The following is a 25,633-nucleotide window of genomic DNA, read 5'->3' as shown; positions in this document are numbered from 1 at the left end:
CTGCATTTACCATATTGAATTATTGCCCTGCCCTACTCCTACTCTTGCATTTACCATATTGAATTATTGCCCTGCCCTACTCCTACTCTTGCATTAAGTCCCATTTTAGATGCACTTATCGTGCGTAAATAGATTAAATGTGTGTGGAAATACTATATATTCGATCACTATCCGACCAGGCAGGTCACGCGTACACATTTGGAAGTACCAAGTCATGATAATATTTTGGTGAATGGTCTCGGTTTTTGACTGAGAAGCAGGTAGTTTTGTACTAAATGAACGGTTTAAAGGAGCTGTCTTAGGCCACATTCACATACCCTGTGTCAGCTCAGGTGTTTAGACACAGGAGTGTCACTCAAATGGCCCGTTTGTGTTATGTCCGGTGGGGTTCTTTATAGGGGGGTTCTTTACATCGATATGTTTTTTTCAGGGCTGTTACAGATTATTAGTAATCAAGAAGACCCGATCAATCATTAATCATCTTGTATCTACTAAAAGGGGAAACTCTGTGCTAGGGGCTACACCTTGAAGAAGGCTGTTTGTGTCATGTATAGGTTGTAATTCAGCTTTATTTTAACATGCACAATATATAACAATTGATGGTATTCTCTGTAAAGAAGTGTAAAGAATCAAAGATACAGTTTTGGTGTCAGTTCTAAAACTCATGTGTTATTAGATAACATTGTAATGATTCACAGCTCAATGCAGAGTACGCCTGTGATTTCAAGCTCTTCCAAAAATGCCTAAATAGATCAATGTGAGATTGAGTTTGGAACATTATACATAAAATATTTGACCCCTTCTGTCCTGCAGGACCGAGCCGATAGAGCGGCCCGCTACGCCAAAACCCAGGAGGAGGAGAAGACCGCCAAGAAGGCCCTACTGCAGGCCAGGCAGTCAGAGCAGGAGGCCAATAAGGAGGCATTAGTCCGGGAGAGGAGGTACAGAGTTCAAGAAGATGAAGAACTGACACAAACTGTATATGTTTTTTCTGCCACCACTGCAGGATGAAATGTACATTTGTTTGTTTTATAGCCAAAATCTTCCCATAACTGTTATCATCCTGAAGTGCACATATCAAAATAACACTAGAAGAATAACTCTAATGCCTTTTTTACCACAGGCATTTTGACAATTAGACTAGATTTTCTGAATAAAATGTATGTATAAAAGATTCATTTCCTTCCAAAAAAATCAAATTGACAATTTCATTGTTAACTAGTTAAGAACCGCTTCTCACATCCCATCACTAGCAGAGGATATTAATGGATGTGTGAAACTGTAGCCACTGCAGGATTAATATAGGGAAAACACTAAATTCTTCAACAAAGTTTGTTAGACAAAACCCATTTTTGGAGGATACGGTTGATGGATTTCTTGGCCCCCATGACGCAGACTCTTTTGTGCGGACAGATCAGTTCTTTTTACAGTGCCAAATCATAATTCAATTCAATTCAATTTTATTTATAGTGTCGAATCATAACAAAAGTTATCTCAGGACACTTTACAGAGTAGGTAAAGACCACACTCAATGACTTATTTATGATTTACATAGACCCAACAATTCCTCTGTAGAGTACAGTGGCAACGAAAACCTTCCCTATAACAGGCAGGAACGTCAGACAGACCCAGCTCTGTGGAGGACGGCCATCTGTCTTGACCGGTTGGGGAGGAAGAAAAGGAGAGAGAAAGAGAGAAAAGACACACAGATGGACAGAGAGAGACAGACAGACACACTTCCAGAGATGCAAGCAAAGCCTAACAGTAACTATAATATTTATAGTAATGTGAATATAACGTATATGTTAAGGCAGTTAATACAACAGAATAGTAGAAACAAGCACAGCTAAGGTGACAGAATATGAAAATGATAATAATTATGGTGGCAAACATAATCAATGATGAGTAGTGGCAATAGCAGCTACGATACAGCTACAAATTCTATAGTTTATTAAACTAGTGATAGTATATATGAGTAACAGTGATAATAGCAGCAGGAAGCGTCATGTAGGACCACGGCAGCAAGCACCACCACGATCAGCAGAGACCTGCGAGACGACAAAGCACAAACAGCTCCGGGGAAGAAGCTGAATCAGTAACATGCATTGATGGGACATGAATGATTCAGACAGAGAGGAGAGAAGCTCAGAGTATCAGGAAAAGTATTATCCCCTGGCAGACTAGGCCTATAGCAGCATAATTAAGCAGAATAAAGTCTCATCGTAAGCCCTAGCTGTAAGCTTTATCAAAAAGGAAAGTTTTAAGTTTACTCTTAAATAAGGGGACAGTGTCTGCCTCCCGAATAACATTTGGGAGTTTGTTCCACAGGAGAGGAGCTTGGTAGCTGAAGGCTCTGCCTCCCATTGTACTTTTGGAGACTCTAGGAACGACGAGTAGCCCTGCATTCTCAGAGCGCAGAGATCTAGTTGGGTGATACGGTACTATGAGCTCTTTAAGATACGACGGAGCCTGACCAATAAGAGCTTTGTACGTAAGGAGAAGGATTTTAAATTCTATTCTAGATTTTACAGGTAGCCAGTGCAGAGAAGCTAATACAGGAGAAATATGTTCTCTTCTATTTGTTTTAGTTAGTACACGAGCTGCAGCATTTTGGACCAACTGGAGACTCTTAACAGACTTATTGGAGCAGCCTGATAATAAGGAATTGCAATAGTCCAGCCTAGAAGTAACAAATGCATGAACAAGTTTCTCTGCATCTTTCCGAGACACAATGTTCCTAATTTTTGCAATATTACGCAGGTGAAAATATGCAGTCCTTATTGTTAGTTAGTATAGTATAACAAAAGTATAACAAAAGTTATCTCAGGACACTTTACAGAGTAGGTAAAGACCACACTCTATGACTTATTAATGATTTACATAGACCCAACTATTCCCCGGTAGAGAGCCTACCTCATATTATTTTCGAAGACTGACTTCATCCAGACAAGCCTTCAACTTTCTTTGTATCAGTTTTTTTAGAAATCTTTTATTTACACTTTTTAAATGTTGAGCCAGGCCCACACGGAGGGCTCGCCGGCGAGCGCCTGGTGGCCGGGTTTGCCACGAAGCCCGGCCGGGCACAACCCAAAAAAGCGACGTGGCCCCTCCCTACTCTCAATCCTGTGGGCCCACCACTCGCAGGAGGATCCACTTGGGTCGGGTGCGCTGCTGCACGGGTGGCAGTGAAGGTGAGGGGCCTCGACGGAACAGACACGGGCAGCAGAAGCTGGCTTTTGGGACGTGGAATGTCACCTCTCTGTCAAACAAGGAGCCGGAGCTTGTGCGGGAGGTGGAGCGCTACCAGTTAAATCTGGTGGGGCTTACCTCCACACACAGTCTCGGTTCTAGAACCGTACTCCTGGATAGGGGTTGGACCCTATTCTTCTCTGGAGTTGCCCAGGGTCCGAGGCGCCGGCGGGTGTGGGGATACTCACAAACCCCCGGCTGAGCGCCGCGATGTTGGAGTTCACCCCGGTGGACGAGAGGGTCGCCTCCTTACGCCTGTGGGTGGTAGGGGGGAAAACTCTGACTGTTGTTTGTGCATATGCACTGAACAGCAGTTCAGAGTATTCGGCCTTCTTGGAGACCCTGACTGGAGTCCTGCGTGGGGCTCCGGTAGGGGACTCCATAGTTCTGCTGGGAGACTTCAACGCCCACATGGGCAATGATGGAGACACCTGGAGAGGCGTGATTGGGAGGAACAGCCTCCCTGATCTAAATCCGAGTGGTCGTCAGTTATTAGACTTCTGTGCTAGTCACGGATTATCTATAACTATGAACATAAGGATGCTCATAAGTGTACGTGGTACCAGAGCACCCTAGGCCAAAGGTCGATGATCGATTTTGTGATCGTATCATCTGATCTGAGGCCGTATGTTTTGGACACTCGAGTGAAGAGAGGGGCAGAGCTGTCAACTGATCACCATCTGGTGATGAGTTGGATCAGAGGATGGGGGAAGATTCTGGACAGACCAGGTAAACCCAAACGAGTATTGCGGGTGAACTGGGAACGTCTGGAGGAGGCCCCTGTCCGAGAGATCTTCAACTCACACCTCCGGCGGAGCTTTTCTGGCATCCCTGTGGAGGTTGGGGGCATTGAACCGGAGTGGGCAATGTTCAAAGCTTCCATTGCTGTAGCTTCAGCGGTGAGCTGTGGCCTCAAGATTTTAGGTGCCTCAAGGGTCGGTAACCATGAACACCGTGGTGGACACCGGTGGTCAGGGAAGCTGTCCGACTGAAGAAGGAGGCCTTATATATGATATGCTATCCTAGAAGACTTCGGAGGCAGTTGCAAGGTACCGACAGGCCAGAAGGGCTGCAGCCTCTGCTGTGTCAGAGGCAAAGCAGCGGGTGTGGGAGGAGTTCGGAGAAGTCATAGAGAAGGACTTTCGGGCGGCACCAAGGTGCTTCTGGAAAACCATTCGAAATCTAAGGAGGGGGAAACAGGGAACCGTCCAAGCTGTTTACAGTAAGGACGGGACGCTGGTGACCTCAGCCGATGAGGTAATCGGGCGGTGGAAGGAGCACTCTGAGGAACTCCTTAATCCGACTAACACGCCCTCTTTTGTAGAGGCAGAGCTGGAGGCTGATGGGGAATCATTGTCAATATCCCTGGCCGAAGTCACTGAGGTAGTCAAACAACTCCACAGTGGCAAAGCCCATGGGTTTGATGAGATTCGTCCAGAAATGCTGAAAGCTTTGGGTTTGGAGGGGCTGTCTTGGTTGACAGTTCGGTGGGCTGAGGATCTCGTCTCTGCTTTTTGCAGATGATGTGGTCCTGATGGCATCGTCGGTCAGTGACCTTCAGCACTCACTGGATCGGTTCGCAGCCGAGTGTGAAACGGCTGGGATGAGGATCAGCACCTCTAAATCTGAGGCCATTGCTCTCAGCAGGAAACCTATGGATTGCTTACTCCAGGTACACTCAAAAAAACAACTCATTGGATGAACTCAATTAAATTGTGGGCAGGATTTCCATCCAAAAAACATATGTTACCCCAACCTAAAACAAGTCCATCGAGTCAATATAATGTATTTGAGTTCATCTAACAATTTTTTTTTAAGTTAGTCCAGCTGAAACTAAATTCATCTATCTAATGAAATAAGATTTAGTTACCACTACATATTTGTAACAAAGAGAGGTAAACAAAAGTGATTATATTAAAGCAGTTAAATCAGCAGTTAAAATAAACGGTTTATAGACTTTGTTCCTCCAGGATTCATTAGTTATCTGAGAACTTTTAACATAAGGTGCCCCACACGAAAACAATAGGGTTAAAAATCACCTGAGTTCTCCTTAAACAATTGTAAATATTTGTCACTTTGAATTAACAACTATTAAATTAAAATAATAAAAGTGCATAAACATTTTAGAAAAATACTGTCCATTTTACAAATCTCATCTCATCTCATCTCATCTCATCTCATCTCATCTCATTTTTACATTTTACAAATGCAGTTCGAAATTCCTCAGGCTTAAAGCAACTGTTCCAGGCAGCAAAACATCATGGAGGAGCAATTAAAGACCAATGCTCTATATTTATGGCTTAAAGCTCAGATGAGTTGCAAAAAAATAAATATGTATATATATTTAAAAAAAAGAGAGAGAGCGAGAAAAAAAAGTGTCAGTCCCAGTGTTCTTGGTCAGCCGTTCCTCTTTTCACATGAACAGCTTGATTTTCAACTGCTGTATCTTGGTGTTGAGCCTGTGTCCATCCAGATTCATGATGATTTTCTGGACGAACTCAAAAGTGTATCTCAGGTTGTCTGGGAAACTAAGATCCAGAGCATGGATAAGCCCAAACAGCATGATGAAAGCCATTGTAGCACTTCTGACATTGTAGAGGACTTTCACGCCTTCAATGACTACTCCAATGTCATCTGGCTCCTCAAACTGATGGACTGTGTGAATGCCCATAACTGTGTCGACAATGTTGTTCTCTGCATCCTCAGTAGCAGATGGCTGAAAAACAAAAATACACAAAATTCTTTTTTACATAAAAACACTTTTCTATATAAAGCTCAAAATAACATAAACCTCAAACAAACAGGAATATGAATGAATACAGTGAATATCGTAGAGGTCTATGCTGTAGATTAAGAACAATGGCAAATGTAGGTGCAGGGGCGAGTGCTGAGAGTGGACTTGTGTGCAGGAGAGCTGAGAGACATTTTTTAAGTGTTTTTTTGAAGATAATCTGATTTTGAGTGCAATTTCTCTTCTGTGTTGCTTTTTTCACATTAAGGTATCTGCTGTGTTTAACCGTCATTTTAACTTGCTGTATACTGGTGCATCCCAGCCTCAATCTGAATATATTCTAGATTCATTCAGCTGAGCCGCATTTGACAGCTCTCAAAGAATCAATTCAAACTTAAATTTTGAATTATTTGGAGGACATTTGGACCATGATGCAACTATTAACAAATATTTTTATTACATTAAATGCAGAAATAATGTGTGCATTAGAAATACTTGTAAACATGTACAAATACATGTTTGTATTGCAACTCATCTGATTCCTTAGTAGTGTGGGGAAGGGAACACGGCTATGTACTACACGGGAAATGGAAACCTACCAGGTATTCTTTGAAGAGAGAGTCTGGATCTTCATTGAGGTATATTATCAGGCTTTTAACGACACACTCCCTCCTGATCTCGATGTCGTCACGCTAAAACACAAACCACAAAATAGGAGGACACTTAGCCAAATACAGGTGCAATGGTGGAACAAGAAGTAGAGCAGGTTATTGAAGAGCAAAGGCTTGTTTGTCAAACTATGCATGATACCAATACCCCACAAATGCACTTACACTTGCTTTACAAGGTGGTTGGCTGTTGGCGCGTATCAATAATTACCAACACTACTACAATTACATTTTGTTGAATGCTTGTTAATATTATTGCAATGAAGTACTATCTTAATATTTATCAAGTATGTCTAAATTAGCAACTACTGTATATACAATAAGATCCTAAAATAAATCCCACAGCACAATAGTAATGTCTTCGTTGCATCCTCACAAACCTCATCTATGATCGCCAGGATCCTTTTTATCTTCTGTCCCTTCACACCGCTCTCAAAGATTTGGAAGAGTTTCTCAGAGGTGGGCCAGGAACTTGGTTTGCAGAGGTTTTGTTGTGATCCGCAGGAACTCTTCATTCACCTCGATATTTTGAGAAGTAAAAATAAAAGGCAATTAATTGATTGTTATAAATCACTCAGACAGGCATGTGGGGTTATCACCAAATAATAATTAAAATGTTGCAGTTCTGTATTCTTGGAAACTAGCTAATATCTGGTCTTGCGTATTCTGAATTTTGAGATGTTCAAACACGTCTTCATGGGAGAGCAACTGCTGCAAAGACTGTAAAAGAGGGATGTACTGAAATGACCTATTTCTCTGAGCATCTAGGATATACTCAACTGGTTGTATAACACCAAAATGAGAGATATAAAACTGTGTACGTTTTATATGCAGTTGCTAGAGGGCCATCCTTTGCAATCGCTAAGGCCAACGGATTCGTTTTGCATAAAACCGTAGCAAGCTCGTCAGCTACTGACTCTTCAACTGGCAGTTTATGACTCTGAAATACATCAAGAACAGTAGCTTTTGTGACGGGTACAGCTAGTTTACTTAATATGAAGTGAAGCTCAGAAAGGACCTCATCAACAACCGCCTTTGGAATATGAATAATATTTTCCAACTTCAACAAAATACGAGCAGTTTTGTCCTCAATAACATGTGGCAGGTGTAACTCTGCAGCCTCGCCAGAAGTTTAAGTTTCATATTGGGGATTTATGTCCTCAGAACCGGTTGGCACATCTTCTGAATTGTCTGAATGATCTAACTGAGTGCTTGTATCGAGGACATTAGCTTTAAAGTCTTTTAGTGAATGCTGGCTGTGTTTCCTGTTTTTGTGTGTTGAATGTACTATAAATGTTTGTTTGAAGTGTGCATTCTCGAAACACACATGGAACGGTTTCATAATGCCTGAGATGTCCATTTATGTGTTGAAAAAAATCTCTCACTGTTGAGAGTCCTTAACATGAGCACACATGACATTTAAATGCATGTCCTTCTACTGCATTCAAAGGTTGCTGATTAGGATGACTTTTATAAGTATGATTTAATAGTTTACTCCACGTATTAAATGTACATGGGCAATCTGTGTATTGACAGGGATATCTATAATTCCCCTGAAGATGCCCATGTGCCTGCCTAAAATGCTGCAGCAATAAGTACCTGGTAGCTAACTCCAAACTGCACTCCTTACACGTCGACATTCATAATCCTGTAATGTTTTTCTTTTTCTTTAGATATTGAACAAATGACAATAAAATAAGCTTGTCATCAATTAACAATTAGTTCATAACTTACTATCACTAATAGGTTGCCAAAATGGTGAGACTGGAAAACTGCAAATGATGAGATAACTGCAAAAGATGAGATAAATGTATCAGGCGTATGAATCTCAATACTGGAAATACTGTTCCATTGTCAGTGTCATATTTCATCAAATATGGTGTAACACGTGTTCAACTAGGCCGGACAAATGAAGAATAACTTGTTATACCACAGCTTTTAAAAAGTAAACCTTTCTATGGTAATTATAACTTATAAAACCGAAAATTAAAACAGTTTCGTTTGTTTACATTGCCCTTCTTCAGGACTTCAATTTAAAGGAGAAAACCGGTTTAAAATGGAGCTGGGAAATGTTTAATATGATAACGAGATGGGATGTTCGTTTGGGAGCAAAAAAGTGCACGTAGACTAAGGTGACCAGATTTCTGAAATGAAAATCGGGGACATTTCCAGCGCGGTGGTCAAAATTCCAATGTTATCATTATGATATCATTATTTCTCTTTGGCTCTCAGCGGAGGCGGTCGCATTTTTCCTTCCCTCCTCTCCCTTATCTTTCCCTGCTTTGCTTCTCTTGTCTCGTCTAGTCTTCTGTCTTATGTATTTATTTTTGAGAGACTCTCTCCGCACTGCTCTCCGAACCTAAAGAATTATGGAATTGATCAACTGGTCTCTGCACGCTATTGACACCATCTTCTCGACGAGAAGCCCGGGTTCGGGGGAACCTGACTGTCCTGCCGGAACGTTTGCAGCTGGCTACACGATGGACGCGTGGGAGAGGTGGCGGGTCGTGTGCCTGGCGGCTCTTTCTGTGGAGGACGTCGAAGACATCTACCTATTCGGAACCGTGATAACAACTTCCCTGCTGATTGGAATAGGCACGGGCCTGGTTTTATCAGAGAATTCGGGAATCCATGGCAGCTGCCAAGAGCCCCACATGGCTGCCTGGAATGATTGAGGCGGTGCGAGTCATGGGCACTCAGACTGTGGCTTTGCACCGTAACGTGGACAACTTGAGCCGCGATGTGGGTACCATCAAGGAGACGCTCATGGCTTTGCAAAGGAAAGTGGATCGTATAGCTGACCAGAATGGACAAAGAGAGTAGCCGCGACATTGGAATGTGGCTGCTCGTCCCAAACCCAAACAACCCCAATCTTATCCTTTTCGGCCTCCCCAACCAGCAGTGGCCTTGGCCAAGGCTGCTGCTGGAACAACATCTCCCCTGGAGAACACTGCAGTGAGACGCTCTTCATTCCTTCCCCCACCTCCCACAGACACCTGCTGATTGTTGACTCTGCCTGGGTCATGATCAAGGCCGTCTCCGTTGGATCAGACTGAGGCACCGAGGCTGTGACGCCGGGCGGGGTGACGACCCAGGCTCACACATACAGTGACATTATACATTTATACAGATATGCATCCACCCTCCTCCCCTCTCCCACGTCTCTGCAGCTTTGTACCCCCCCCCCCCCCCCCCCCCCAGTGAGACAGACGGGTCCGTGACCAGCGCCGAATATGGCTGCAGGTCCGGGTGGGTGCTGTCTCCTGGGGTTACACCCCCCACCCTCACCCCCTCCCTGTTGCTAGTCTTGAGTTTTTCTGTTGTAAGAGTGATTATGTGCTTTTGTTGCTGAGGTGTTTTTTTTCCTGTTCCCACACTGCACTCCCTCTGGTGTACAGTCTGGGGGTTGCCTTTTTTTCTCTCCTCCCTCTCCTCATGTTATGCTGTAACTTTCTCAATCCAATTCCTGCCTCCTGTCCTGTCTACCCCTCTGTCACATTGTATGTACATGTATGTTTGGACAGGTGGCGCTGCAATTTCGCTGGTACTTGTGACTAGTGACAAATAAAGGGCTTCATCATCATCATCATCATCATCATGAAATAAATAACAGGGGCAATTACATGTTAATTTTAATCTGTAAAAGCAGTCTGCAGCAATTAACAGAGCTGTAAAAACCAGAGATGAAACAAAAACAACAAAACAGATTCTCATCTTATTCAACTTATTTACTATTTAGCTGATGATTTTTTCTTTTCAGTTCACAAGCTTTATGGAGAAAACAAGAACACATTTGATGGTGCACACATGAAGAACCACAGTGCAGACAACTGACTTTAAAAGAGGTCTTCTCAAAGTTATAGAAAAATTGTGAATGCTGTGAATTCATTGTGCGGAGCAACAATATTACAATCCTGTCTACTCAGGCCTTTTTAATTCCAATGACTGGATCATTGCATACGTTAGTTTCACTGGCTACCGTAATAACTGGAGTTTGCGTCGGTGCGCAACTTTTTACTGGCTACCGTAATAACTGGAGTTTGCGTCGGCGCGCAACTTTTTTTCTCTCCCATTCAAATCGGGGACATTTACCGGGACAGCTTTAACCGGGGACAGGTCGGCCAAATCGGGGACTGTCCCCGGAAATCCGGGACGTCTGGTCACCCTAACGTAGACGCATTCTTAAATTGGCTGTTTTTAGCCCATTCCACCAAAACGCTATAAACTTGGAACCATGGAGTCATCGTCTCATGGCACTTCTTTGGTAGTATAATAAGGATCTAAAAATATAAAACGAGGCATTGATAACTTTGTAAGTGTACAGATTGTTTATTAAAAATGACATTTTATACACACAATACCATTAGTAGTTCACCCGTCGACGCCATCATGTATCGGTAGATTGACGAACACAGAGCTTGTGACATCCGTGAACAACACGCAAGCTCTATATGTTCGCCAAGATACTTAACGAGTTTTAAATACAAAACGGCTTTGACGGGTGAACTACTGATGGTATTGTGTGTATAAATGTCATTTTTAATAAACAATCTGTACACGTACAAAGTTATCAATGCCTCGTTGTTGTTAGTGGTGTTCGTTGATGTTCCAAATCAAGTATTGTAGCGAAATACAGTTTCTGTCGTGTTTGATTGCACATCTATCGCACTTTGTAAATCCCATTGATTCCTGTTGGAGCACTCATCGCCCTGTAGAAACTGTATTTCGCTACGATACTTGATTTGGAACATCAACAAACACCACTAACCACTCGGTGTGAGTTGCACATTGCTGAAACTTCGGTGTCAACCGAGACCAACCAGAAATGGGTCTCAATGAACAAAATACCGGAATTGTAATAAAATTGCTCTACAGTGAAAAAACGAGCAGATTCTCACCTTCATGCACACGCAACGGAAAGTAGGCTACACGTTAAACCGTTCTATTCCTGCAGAGGTAACTCGTTTTATTTTCCCTGAGCCATGTGCTGACTGACACTGAGCATGTCCATTATTCAGGATACATAAATTGGCCTTTAAAGCTTTAAATCAACAAGAGCCCCGTAAAAACTAGGTCAATCTATCACAAAATTCAACATTACAAGACAATGTGCTTATGTCAGTGCCCGCCTGATTGAACGCTTCTTTACTACTATATTAAGCTAGCTCAAAACTGAAATGAGGCCTCACACAGCCACTGCCTGCTAACTCAACCTTTAAAAAACCTTGTGAAATTCGTCTGTTCTTTACATTATCACCACAACTTTACAGATGCCAATTTATAAAACAGCATGCACAATATCTCACACTTTTGGACTACTGAAAAAAAAACTAAAACTTACCGAGAGTAGTAGAGTTGCAGGGAGAAGATGAACAAAATGGCGCGTTGCTTCAGGGCATGAAAAGAGGAGCTGGTCACCTCACGTGAGCATGGTTCCGTGCTTACCGTGCTTACCTCAATATTTTTGGGTTGAACGGATAGGTCAGCAGCGTCAGCGGAGACGATGAATACATTTTAAGTTGTACGTGTTAAACTATTTTGGTTTTTATTTGAATTGATATATATTTCATTTGACAAATAGAATATTAATTTGTCACATCTAAGAAGGGCTTGAATAATTTTTTTGAGTGTAGGGAATGAGTCCTTACCCCAAGTGAAGGCGTTCAAGTACCTCGGGATCATGTTCACGAGTGAGGGGACGATGGAGCCTGAGTTTGGCCGGAGAATCGGAGCAGCGGGGGCGGTGTTGCAGTCGCTCTACCGCACCGTTGTGACGAAAAGAGAGCTGAGCCGGAAGGCAAAGCTCTCGATCTACCGGTCAATCTTCGTTCCTACCCTCACCTATGGTCATGAAAGCTGGGTCATGACCGAAAGAACGAGGTTGCGGGTTCAAGCGGTAGAGAGAGGGTGAGAAGTTCAGCCATCTGTTAGGAAGAGAGTAGAGCCGCTGCTCCTTTGCGTTGAAAGGAGCCAGTTGAGGTGGTTCAGGCATCTAGTAAGGCTGCCCCCTGGGCGCCTCCCTAGGGAGGCGTTCCAGGCACATCCAGCTGAAAGGAGGCCTCGGGGAAGACCCAGGACTAGGTGGAGAGATTGTATCTCCACACTGGCCTGGGAACGCCTCGGGATCCCCCAATTAGAGCTGGTTAATGTGGCCCGGGAAAGGGAAGTTTGGGGTCCCCTGCTATAGCTGCTGCCCCCGCGACCCGACCCCGGATAAGCGGATGAAGATTAGATGAGATGAAAAAGATACAAGAATCTTGAAAATGCAACCATTTTAATGGCATCAATATGGGCAATCATTGAAAGAGCAATTTCCAGTTCTAAATATTAGCTTTAAGTTTATCCACAATATCCCAAAAATAAGAGTTATGGGTTTCCGGAAATCTCAAGGCCAAGATAACTAATATGGTTAGTAACTTAAGATTTCAAGAAAATATGGCATGAACTCGCTCATTTGTTCCAGTTAATTGTGTACCCAGACAATTTACCAAATGATTCTATATAATTCAGGATGTCCGGAACTGAGACCACTGGGGAGGATACTGGTTTAAGATTAATTATTTTCACCCATTCAATTAAACGTTCCGGAATCCAAATTGCTTTAGCGTCTTTAGCATGTAAGGCCATTTGATCGGATCGAATGCCTTCTGGGCGTCAAGAGATTCGGTCAGTTGTGGCTCAGGGGATAGAGCGTATGTTCCCCAATACCAAAGATCAGCTGTTCGATCCCTGGCTCCCCTGGCTCCTCTGGTCCACATGTGCCCTTGGGCAAGACACTAAACCCCCAAATTGCTCCCTGTGCTGTGCATGGGTGTGAATGGAAGTCACTTTGGATGAAATGTAATAATGTAAAAGAGATAAAATAGCAAATGTGATATTTCTTGTTTTAATTCAATCATTCAGAATTCCCACTGAAGCTACAGTGGGAGGTGACAATTCAAATCCACCCCAATAATAACATTCGTGGTGGAGTCCGGTATCAAATAAAATGCTTTACGGTAGAAATCAGGATTATCAATATTTGGACCATTGAAGTTAAGCATCATTATTGGAAGGGAGTTTGTGTCTAGATATCATCAAATACCTGCCATATGGGTCAACTGTAGTGTTGTTTTTGGCGGCCTGTTTTACTTTTAGTCTAGTCTATTTTTAGTCGACTAAAAGTCTGAGCATTTTAGTCTAGTTTTAGTCGACTAAAAGTCTGAGCATTTGAGTCTAGTTTTAGTCGACTAAAAGTCTGAGCAGTTTAGTCTAGTTTTAGTCAAAGAAAATTGTATATTAGTCTCTTTTTAGTAATGCAATTATATTTAATCAATATAATAAAAGTAGTTAGTAGTATTGACGAAACCAATATTTTCTTTGAGCCAAACCCATGCACATATCTTTAGTTTACAGCATGTACAGGTCTTGAATAAGTTATCCAATTTATGTTGATGCTAAAGACAGTTCAGTGTTATTTGCTCTGTGAAATACAAAACTAGTGAAAGTATTTGGCCAACAAGCGGAAGTTAAGTGCACTTATAGAGTGAGACAGTCAGGTAGGAACTAAACAGACACTCACACGCACGCTAGTTACTTACACACACGCTAGGCTCACACACACACGTGCGCGCGCACACACGTTCTCAGCTCTTAGTGGCTAACGCTAAAGCTAGCGTTAAAACCCGACACATTAACCGTAGCATCATGTCGCATGAGCTTTCTAAAACAGAAAGTATCGTTACGTTATGTCTTGACTTACCTAAATGTCATTATGGGATGACCTGAGGTGTCTCTTAAGATCCGTGGTGTTTTTTCCAGTGATTTTGTGTTCGCATTTCTCCCTTTCTTTTTCCACAACACATGCTGTTTTGCTTTTCTCGTCTGTGTAATGAAAGTGTTTCTTCCCACACTTTGTTCTCATGTTTCTTTAGTTTAGTTAACTCTAACGGTAACGCTGAGCCACAGCAGCGGCAGCTTCAGAATCTAAATAATGCGCGTGTGGGGATTGAGGAAGTGACGTCGCCCAGACCCGAGACTGGGAGAAAACTACAAAAAAATAATAAAAATAACGTGACTAAACGAGACGAAACAACGTTATTTCGTCTCGTTTTCGTCAACGAAAATGAAGAGACATTTCGTCTCGTTTTTATTCGTCAACGAAATTCCATTATATATTTCGTCTTAGTCATCGTCACATGCCCATTATTTTCGTTTCGTCTCGTCTAGTTTTCGTCACGTGATAAAGGTTGACGAAGATATTTCGTCATCATTTTCATTGACGAAAGCAACACTAGTCAACTGTCATAAAATCTAGACTGAATGGTATATTTTTCGGAAAAAGCTTTCAAAAATAACTTGCTATTAAAGCTGTGATAGCTAATTTAGCCCAGATACACAGGCCGCAGGGTCCGGTGCGCCTGGTCTTCATGGCTCTGTTTTGAAGATGCAACTTGATATAATGGAGCAAAAACAGGTTATATACTGGAAGTATCTGGAATAAAGAAAATGGCTTTCAAGTCAAGGAAGTGTGAACAAAAAAAGGAAGATCGACTGGCAAACACATGGCAGCGCTTAAATTCCAGCGCCCCCGGAGCTCAACTGTTCTCACTCTGCACTGGTTGGTTAGGCAGGCCCCTCTGATAGGCCCAGATCTGTATTCATATGCTGAGCTAATGGTCTGTGAAACTCGCAAATTTAGGACTAAGCTCAGATTCAAAGACAGTCTGATCCACATATCTGAACATAACAGCCCCGAAATAGTGGATCAGCAACCCATGTACCGAGACGGTATAAAGGAATTGTACAACTTAGGCCTTAGGCCTGCCCTTCACTACCCAGCTAGGCTTTTTTTTTTGGCACAACTGAAAAAGAAGGATAGAGGAAACATTCTACCATACAGGATGCTCGTCAATTCATCTCCTCAAAGCGCCTACGCAGCATGGAAGCTGTGGAGGCCTAGTATTGATTGGAAACGACGTGAGAAACTAAATGTTAGTAGCAGCTGGTTGCTGCTGTATTTTCCTTCCTGGTAGGCATGCCACAATACAGTCCACAGTTCAATACATACCTTGGTTCTTGGGTTACGGTTTTGGTTCTTTTTTGGTACACATTTTGTGCGTAAAGAGAAAAAAATTGCTTTTTATTTATTCCAAAATTATTTATTTATTTTGTTAGGGTTAAAGGAGGAGGAGTTAAAACAATGGTGATTGATCATATTACCCACTGGTGAAAGCACTTGTTGCCTTTTTGCTAAGTATTCCAATATCTGTTTCTGTGGACTCGATGTAAATAGCCACCTAGATTGGGAAATATTTCCCCACTCTTCCATGAAGAACTCTTCGAGTTCAGTCAAATTCTGTGGTGAGTGCTCCATCCACGGATGTTCTGTAGGATTTAGGTCAAGGCTCTGACTGGGCCACTCTAGGACATTCACCTTCCTGTCCTTTAGCTACTGTGTTGTCTTTATGGAGGTGTGTTTTGGGTCGTATATTTTCAAGGGTCTAACAGAGGGACAAGGGTTTTCCTCAAGAATTTGGGTGGACTTTGCATCCATTTTCCCTTCAGTCCTGACCAACTGCCCAGTCCCTGCTGAAGAGAAACAAGCCCACAACATATTGCCGCCACCACCACGCTTCACTGTAGGGATGATGTGTTTTGGGTGGTGTGCTGTGTTTGGTTTCTGACAAACATAGAGCTTAGAGTTCAGCCCAAAAAGTTAAATGTTGATCTCATCTGACTATATAACCTTTTGCCACATGGCTTCAGAATATTCAATATGTTTTTTGGCATACTGTTGTAGGTGCAACTGGCGCCCAAAGATGATTGTTCATTTTCTGGATAAACCTGAACTTTCAGTTTGATTAAAGTAGGCCACAGCCTGCTGGAACAAAGACCTCAAAAGTTTGGCTGCCATGCCCTCTCCCCCACAACAGGTCACACCCAGGTGTGAATTCTCCAAGGCACCCAAACTGTTCATTGGCTGAATTGACCCCCGGACTATGACATCACCTGGGCCTATATAAAGTGGAGCCCCCCATCTCTCGCTCTCTTTCTACTGAATCTTTCTACTGGCTCTTTTCTACCGGATCATCCTCCTACTCTTCTCCATCTCTACGCAATCACTCAACTCCAGGAGACCAGCTTCCAGCTGTCCCCTCGGCCCTGGACCTGGCCTATGGCGTGGGATCACCACCAAGGTTAACCAACCGGTTATCCTCAACTGAGCACAGCACAGAGCGATCCGAGTCCTCTTTTGCCTAAGAACAACTAAGACAAGCTTCCAGCTTCCTTTCTTCAACCCAGCTGCTGGCATCAAGCAATGCGCAACATCTCCCATCTCATGGACCGGTAACTAATGACCAACTGGGCATTACTACATGTTATAGGACTGTATGAACGGCTAGATACCATTGTAACTTTGTCATAAGAACTGAGAGATCAGGCGTCCGGCCTTTGTGTAACAAAGAGAATGTTCACACCTTCTCCGAGCCCCACCTCTTCTCTTTGTCTCTCTCTCTCACACACACACACGCACACACACATACACACAAACATACGTTTGCTGTTAGCTTTAGTTAGTTTATTGTTTCGTTTGTTGCATTTATTAATCTGTTAATAAATGTTTGTGTTTACCATATGTCTGTTTATTTAATATTACACAAAGATGAATGAGCCAGCTTCTACTAAGAAAAGAACTTTTAAATCCTTCAACTAATTAAACTATTATATTTATCGGTGTTTAACCCTTAATTAGTAGTTTAATATATTTAATGAGACTTTAATATTAGTTATCACTCCGTCTATGACGGTGGTGCCCCGAGGAACTCTGGTTTGACTTTTTTTATTATCTTTGATAATTATTGGTGATAACTAATATTTCCTTGATTAACGGTAAGTTTATTGAGAATACTCAATCTCATAATCTGAACGTGAGTCAAGGCACTATATTTGATTGGTTCTCCGTGTGACGTTTTTAATATATTGAAGTTATTAATTTTTAGTAATTTTTCTTTATTAATTTTCCTTATCAAATATTTTCAGAAGAGCCTTCTTTCTTGCCACCCTGCCATACACGTAGAACTTGTGAAATTGTTGTCACTTCTACAGATCGACCAACCTCTGCCATTAAGACTTGCAACTCCTTCAAGGTCCCCATGGGCCTCTTGGTAGCTTCCCTGATCAATCTTTTCCTGTCTCGGTCATCCAGTTTGGAGGGGTGGGCCGATCTAGGAAAGGTCTGGGTGGTGCAATATACCTTCTACTTCTGGACAATACTCTGAACGGTCCTCAGAGGTATAGTTAAAGCCTTTGACATCTTTTTAGATCCTTCTCCTAACTTGTGCCTTTCCAACTTTATCCCGGAGCTCTTTTGAAAGCATCTTTCCAACCATGGTGAGTTCTTTGTGTTACCATGCACTACTAGTAGTGGAATCCTCAAGGAACAGATGATTTTATTCTGAAGTAATAAAAAACACCACAGGGGATGTCAGGTGGAGGCCAATTAACCTGGTGTGTAATCTGGAAGGTGATTGGTTATAACTGAGAATGTTTATTATGATTATTCTAAAGCATAGTTCACTAATATACAATCCATTTATTATTACGGTAAATTAATTTGACGGGATACTTTTACCATGCAAAGCTTTTCTAGTGTTTACGGCTGCTCCGGTTAAGATCAGGAAATTAACTGACCAATCACGTACAAGCTAAGTCATCCTATGTGAACAGGTAGCAAACAAAGATGATTCGGGCATGGTGTGAGGAGAGATGAATGTCCATTTGGTGGCATTTTGGTTCAGACAGCCGAGGGCGTGTGGGGTTGTGGCCTATAATGACCCAGCCAAGGTCTAGTCTTTGGTGATAGGGTGCGCTGTGAGGACTATTGAGTTTGTGAAGAATGTCGCGCACCAGAAGTAGGAGTATATGGGTCTCTGGATCTAGTCTCTGATCAATCATCTGGCATGTGATTGCACACTCAAAAAGTGTGGGTAGCATCACACTTTTTCTATCCAGTTATGCTACCACAAACACTGTGGCCCCTCTCTCAGATGTTTCAGTAACTCCTGCACATGTGTGGATAGTTTATGGTGAGTCTTATCTTTTAATTTGAAAGTGGCTTGTCTGGGCATGCCTCTTTACCAGGCAGATTTGGGAAGAGGTTCTAGGCTCCTTACATTTACTACAGACTGACTGCTGGCTGAGGTGTCTCTCCTTCATCTTTTCTGCCATGCTCTGAAGAGGAATCACCCATGTTCTGTTGAGGGAATCCAGGGTGAAGTGCTGCAATGTGACCATCACCCCCTTCTAAAGAAAACACTGGAATCCAAGAAGTTCTGATGTGGAGAGAAATTTATTGAGAAATTGGCAGGATTACATCGAAGAAATCAGTTAGCCTAGCCTTTTGTTGATCAAGCAAACTTAAACAAACAAAACAAAAGTCCACTGTTTTTGTGGCTATGTAAGCATTTTGTTATCTCGCTGGCCACCTGTTGGTTTTTTTTTTCACTTAACTAAGAACTTAGAATGCACTTGCAACACACATTTTTACACACAGAATCTCATATCGTTAACAACTGAATTGAAGCATCTGGCCTACTGAGGCTGCATACCCTGCACTTCTGTACCCTTTTCATTAGATTTTACATCCATATCCTTTTCATTAGATTTTATATTATAGGTTATGATTCGGTATGGATTATATTTTGGTTAGATCACCGGAATTATTAGACGAACAAACATTCACACATACAAAAACAAACTGAAACTATAGATTTTTGGAGGGTCTCTCACCATTTATTTAATTCAATTCACTCAACAGCAGAGGAAATAATGAAACCATACAGAATAATTGAAAAATAAACACATGAATTAGGGAGGAAAGCCTACCTGATGCCAGAAAAGCCATGCTTTTATTCTATTTTAAGTAATGGATTCATTTTCACAACACCGGTGAACATATTGTTGCATGTTGTAAACTCTGTGTCTTTGAAGAGACACCAGGGGCCTCATGTACTAAGAATTGCGTGGCTTTCTTACTAAAACATGGCGTACGCTAGAATCCAGAAACTGGCGTAAGCACAAAAAAATTCAGATGTATCAATGTGTGCGTACGCATGGATCCAAGGACTTTTCCTTTGTACATCCCAATCAACGTGGAATTGAGCGCACATGTAGAAGTGCTAAACTCCTCCCTGTCCACGCCCCCATTTAAATATGCAAATCAATGTAAATAGGGCCTGCACCGGGGATTCCCTCTCTGCACTATCAGATTTAAACGATGAGTAAAGGTAAGAAGCGCAACTTCAACGAGTCTAAGCTCGAAATTTTATTAAATGAAGTGGAGACCGAAGAGCGGTTTTATTTGGTAGCCTCTCTTCAGGGATAAACACAAAGAAAAAGACATTTCTGGGGAGTGTGTGTGTGAGGCAGTGAACGCTGTTGGGTCGGAGCAGCGCACAACCACTGAAATAAAAAAAAAAATGGTCCGACGTGAAGCGGAGGATTTCGGCCCACCGCCGAAGTATCACCGCAACGGGCGGGGTGACAGGAGGGGAGGAACTGACCCCCTTTGACCAGAGAGTGGCGGCTATTGTGGAGGGAACAGCTCTAAGCGGAGTTGTGGGGGGCCATGAAGGCGACACAGATCATCCTCAAGGTAAATGTGTTAAACTCAGAAATGTCATTATACTAGGCTGCTCACATTACACATGCTCGTGCGTTAAGTTGCCAGGATATAAACACATTGACTCATGTTTAATTACTTCATTTTTTTTAATTATTATTTCTCAATAGACGATGAGACAGGAGAGGGCTCCTCCCTCTGCACCGTGCGCCCTGGCGTCTCCACCGGCACCTCCAGCACCACGCGCCCCGGCGACTCCACGCCAGCTGACGTCCGCCCGACTGGCCGTGTCCTTTCACAAGCTGTGCTGGAATCACAGGAGGAAATAGTGAGAGCAATCCGTGGCGTCAGTGATCTTCTAGATCAAATTGTCAATGCACTGGGAGATATTTATCATGCAATAAATGCACGTACAAAGTAAATCGTGTCCTTGCCTCTTTACATCATTGAAATCAGACGCTGCCGGGCACGTATCGCTTTGCGGGGTGGGTCGAGGTTGACGGGTCCGGCATCCGGTTCCTCCGGTCGGGGGGGGGGGGGGGGGGGGGGAGGTGCTCTGGCAGTGGTATGCCATGGCGGTGTGCCAAGTTGTGCAGGACACCATAGGCCAGCACGATGCGGCACACCTTCTCAGGTGTGTACAGCAGCACCCCGCCCGACCTGTCTAGACAGCGCCAGCGCCCCTTCAATAGGTCAATTGCCCTCTCCACCACTGCCCGAGTTCGGGAATGGCGGTCGTTGTATCTCCCCTGTTGGTCGTGCCGGGGTTAGTGAGAGGGGTCAACGGCCACGTTCTCAGGGGGTAACTATATATATATATATATATATATATATATAAATCACACTACTGTTCGCGGGAAAACAAACAGGACAAAATAACTGCATTACAAGGATTGACAAGACTGATCACACTTATATTAATGACTGCAGAGGTTCCAACTTTAAGCACGCGTTTATTGAGACGAATAATGAACACAAGGAGACATTCTTTTTTCACCAGGGAAAAAAACAAATACACATATTTGAATGCGCGTGTCCAAACGGGCATTGTGCTGGTTTAAATTCGGGGCGCATTAAACGGATAAATGATTTACTCACCGAGAAGCCACCCATCGCGCACCGTGCCAGCCTCCAACCTGTTACCAACCATGCTATTGTTTAGATTGAACGAGTCATGCGTTGCCAGAAATCCCAGAGTGGTCAGCACCTGTGTGGGAATGGACAACCCCTGGCTCCTGGGCGTGTGTCGTTCTAAGTCTGGCCGCGGCTCCGCGCACAGCTCCAGTAACACTGGCCTCGGCAACCCGAAACGACTCATGAGCCAGTTGTCGTCATTTGCAAACAGATCTTCCCGCTCTCTAAACACCCTCTCACGGCTGACATAACCATTTGCGATGTCTTCTAACAAGGCCAAGGCTGCCATTGTTAATTCCATTTTTTATTAAATTGCGCATGCTTTTATATCCTTATCCTTATTTTATATCCTTACGATTGCAAACACGTGTGTGTTAATTGTCCATTAATGTGTCGCTGATGCGCACATTACACTGAGGATGAATTGTTTTCACATAACTAACAGTTTCCCAGCATCACCTCTAAGTGTCGCCAACGAAACAATAGCTGCAGAAACGTGCGTACGCCAGCCATGAAGTTTGCGTGGCGCACCGCACATTTCCACGGTCATTTCACTTTTGATACATCCGAACGTTGGCGTGGAAAATGGCGTACGCCACGTTTTTGTGCGTACGCAACATTGATACATGAGGCCCCTGCCCACTTACTGATTCACTTCCGTCAAGCAAGAGGCTTTGTCAAGTGAGGGACCTGTGTCAAGTGAGGGGCTTGTACTCCGGGTCTGCAGCTGGATGCTACTCGCTCTTTCTGACCCAGCCCTCTGGTTCTGAGTGACAACTGCTTTTTATGCCGGAATTCTAACAAGGAAGATTAAACTATCTCTGGTTGATTTTCCGTTATTAATCTTCTTGATATCCAATTTAACCAAAATCTTTAGGCAGACAGTTTTTACAGATACTGAGTGGCGGGCCTATTAAAACACAAACAATATTTCAGGAATTAGATAGAGACTTTGTACTTCTGAAACCACATAAACATAATCACTGTTACACACTTGCAAGAATGTCTTTGAACAGCCAGTTGCGATGAAACATCGAACTTTAATTTTTTTTCCAAACATCTACACAAAGTTCTGTTTTATTAATGAAAGTCCATATGTCTCACAGAGACAGCTCCTCCAGTTCGAAGTGCGGTCAGATTGGACGTTGATTTAGGTTAAAAGGAGGTCCTTAATCCTGGAGTTCCAGGTTTTATTACCCTAGGAGGGTCCGAGGTTGTAAACCACACTTTATCTCTTATCGAAACAAGCATAAAAATGTCTTATCTACCGTTGTCTTCCTACGACGCTAAGCAGACAACCAGACACAAAAACTCCTTGAACAGCACTTTCCCATGAGGTCCTACAACAGGATGAATTTGTTTGTGTGAACAGGAAACATTTTCAATCAATAAATGTTCAAATAACATGTGATGCGCAAATGCAGCTCACCAACATCGTGGCAAGGTGGCCTGGTTCAACGCATGACTCGTTCATTCTAACCAATAGCGATGGGTGGCTTCTCGGTGGGTAAATCATTTATCCGTTTAATTGCGCCCCAAAATTTAAACCAGCACAATGCCCGTTTGGGCACGTGCATTCAAATATGTGTATTTGTTTTTCCCTGGTGAAAATAGAGTGGCAGAGCTATCTAGTCAGCCTTTTTTTTCTCCTTGTGTTCAGTATTCAAGATTCAAGATTCAAGAAGCTTTATTTATCCCGAGGGAAATTATTGTGCAACAGTTTCGATACAAAGGCGGAAAAGATCAGAGTAACAATAAGCATAAACATAAATCAAATCAAAATAAAGCGAACGTCAGATAAATCAAGCAATGAACCAAGTGTGACAGAGTGCAACAGACGTCGTGGTTAAGCGTAGGTATATACAATATACAACAATACGCAGCGTGCAGTTTAGCAGCAGATTGAATAAAATAAGTACAAACTAGATAAGTGAGAAGGAGCGATAAGTTATAAGTGTTAAAAATGTAAAAATATGGCAGCATGTCGTACAGAACTAAGTGACAGTATGGCACAGTGGAGTGTAGCAGCATTTCGTACTTAAGTTAGTTACAGTAAACCACAGTGAAATGTAGCAGCATGTCCTAAAGCACAGTAAGTGTAGCAGCAGATAGTTACAGTACCATTAATAAATAAATAAAGTGATGTAGTGGTGGTATAAAGTGACAGTGTAGTATAGCAGCATTACTTACTGAAGTAAGTGACAGTACAACTGAATAAAGTGACATAGTGACATTTTCAGGATACAGTGTCTCCACTGTTCCTTACCTGACTGGGGGAGATGAATTATAAAGTTTGATGGCCGCCGGAAGAAAAGACTTCCTCCGGCGTTCAGTATTACACCGGGGGAGAGTGAGTCTATGGCTGAATGTGCTTCTGCTGGAGGTCAGCAGCTGGTGGAGAGGGTGAGAGTTATTGTCCAGGATGCTGTGCAGTTTAGACAGCATCCTCCTCTCAGACACCGCCACCAAAGAGTCCAGTTTGACCCCCAGGATGGAGCCAGCCTTCCTGATGATCTTACTGATCCTCTTTGCGTCTGCTGCCCTAAGTCTGCTGCCCCAGCACACAACAGCAAAGAAGATGGCACTGGCTACCACTGACTGGTAGAACATCCTCAGCATCGTGTTACATACATTGAATGACCGGAGCCTCCTCAGGAAATAGAGACGACTCTGGCCCTTCTTGTAAACAGCCTCAGTGTTCTTGGAAAAGTCCAGTTTGTTGTCCAGGTATACTCCAAGATATTTGTAATCCTGGACAACATCCACAGTCACACCGTTGATGGAGATGGGTGTGGGGGCAGATTTACTCCTGCGGAAATCCACCACTAGCTCCTTAGTCTTGGTGGCGTTTAGAATCAGGTGATTAGCTGCACACCAGTCGACAAAGGAGTCCACAACGCCCCTGTACTACTCCTCCTTCCCCTCACTGACACAGCCAACAATTGCAGAATCGTCAGCAAACTTCTGCAGGTGGCAGGACTCAGAGAGGAACTGAAAGTCTGAGGTGTACAGGGTGAACAGAAATGGGGAAAGAACAGTTCCCTGTGGAGCTCCAGTGCTGCTGACCACAGTGTCAGACACTCCGTCCTGCAGTCTGACATACTGTGGTCGACCCGCCAAGTAATCCGTAATCCAGGAAACCAGGGGAGGGTCCACCTGCATCGCCGTCAGCTTACGTCCCAGCAGAGCAGGCCGGATGGTGTTGAACGCACTGGAGAAGTCCATGAACAAGATTCTCACTGTGGTCCCCGCTCTGTCCAGGTGGGCGCAGGCACGGTTGAGCAGGAAGATGATGGCGTCCTCCACACCTAGACTTGGCTGGTAGGCAAACTGTAGAGTGTCCAGTGATGAGCTGACCAGGGGCCGAAGAAGTGAAAGAACCAGCCTCTCCAGGGACTTCATCAGGTGCGACGTCAGCGCCACCGGTCTGTAGTCTTCGGAGGTGCTGGGACGCACCTTCTTTGGTACTGGTACCAGGCAGGATGTCTTCCACAGCACAGGGACCTTCTCGAGACTCAGGCTGAGGTTGTAGATGTACTGCAGGACTCCAAACAGCTGGATCGCACATGTTTTGAGGACCCTCGGGCTGACACCGTCGGGACCCGCTGCCTTGCCTGGGCGGAGTCTGCACAGCTCCTTCCTCACCTGCTCTGCAGTGAAGGTCTGTCTGCTGTGTGTGTTGGTGGGGGTGGAGAGAGGTGATGGCGGGGGGGAGGGGACAGGTTGTGCAAAGTCAGGAAGGAATTGAGGGGGAGGTGGTCCAGAGCCCTTTCATCAAATCTGTTGAAGAACAGATTCAGCTCATTGGCACGTTCAGTACCACCGCCTACCGTCTGGCTACCAGATGGTTTGTAGCCAGTGATGCTCCTCATGCCGCTCCACAAGTCTTTTAAGTTGTTCTGATGGAGTTTGTGCTCCAGCTTCCTCCTGTAGGTGTCTTTGCCCTGTTGGATCCTCTCCTTCAGCTCCCTCTGGACCTGCCTCATCTGCTCTCTGTCCCCTTCTCTGAAGGCCCTCTTCTTCGCATTCAGCAGGACCTTGATGTCTCTGGTGACCCACGGCTTGTTATTTGGGAAACAGCGTACAGTCTCTGTAGGAACAACGCTGTCCACACAGAAATTGATGTATCCTGTTATGCAGTCCGTGAGATCATCAAGGTCCTCCCCATGTGAATTACAGAGCAAATCCCAGTCTGTGAGTTCAAAGCAACCCTGTAAAGCTTCGTCAGTCTCCTGTGACCATCTCCTC

The sequence above is a fragment of the Echiichthys vipera genome, assembly GCF_963691815.1.
Source record: "Echiichthys vipera genome assembly, chromosome: 1".
NCBI classification, from domain to species: Eukaryota; Metazoa; Chordata; class Actinopteri; order Perciformes; family Trachinidae; genus Echiichthys; species Echiichthys vipera.
This window is presented reverse-complemented; position numbering follows the sequence as displayed.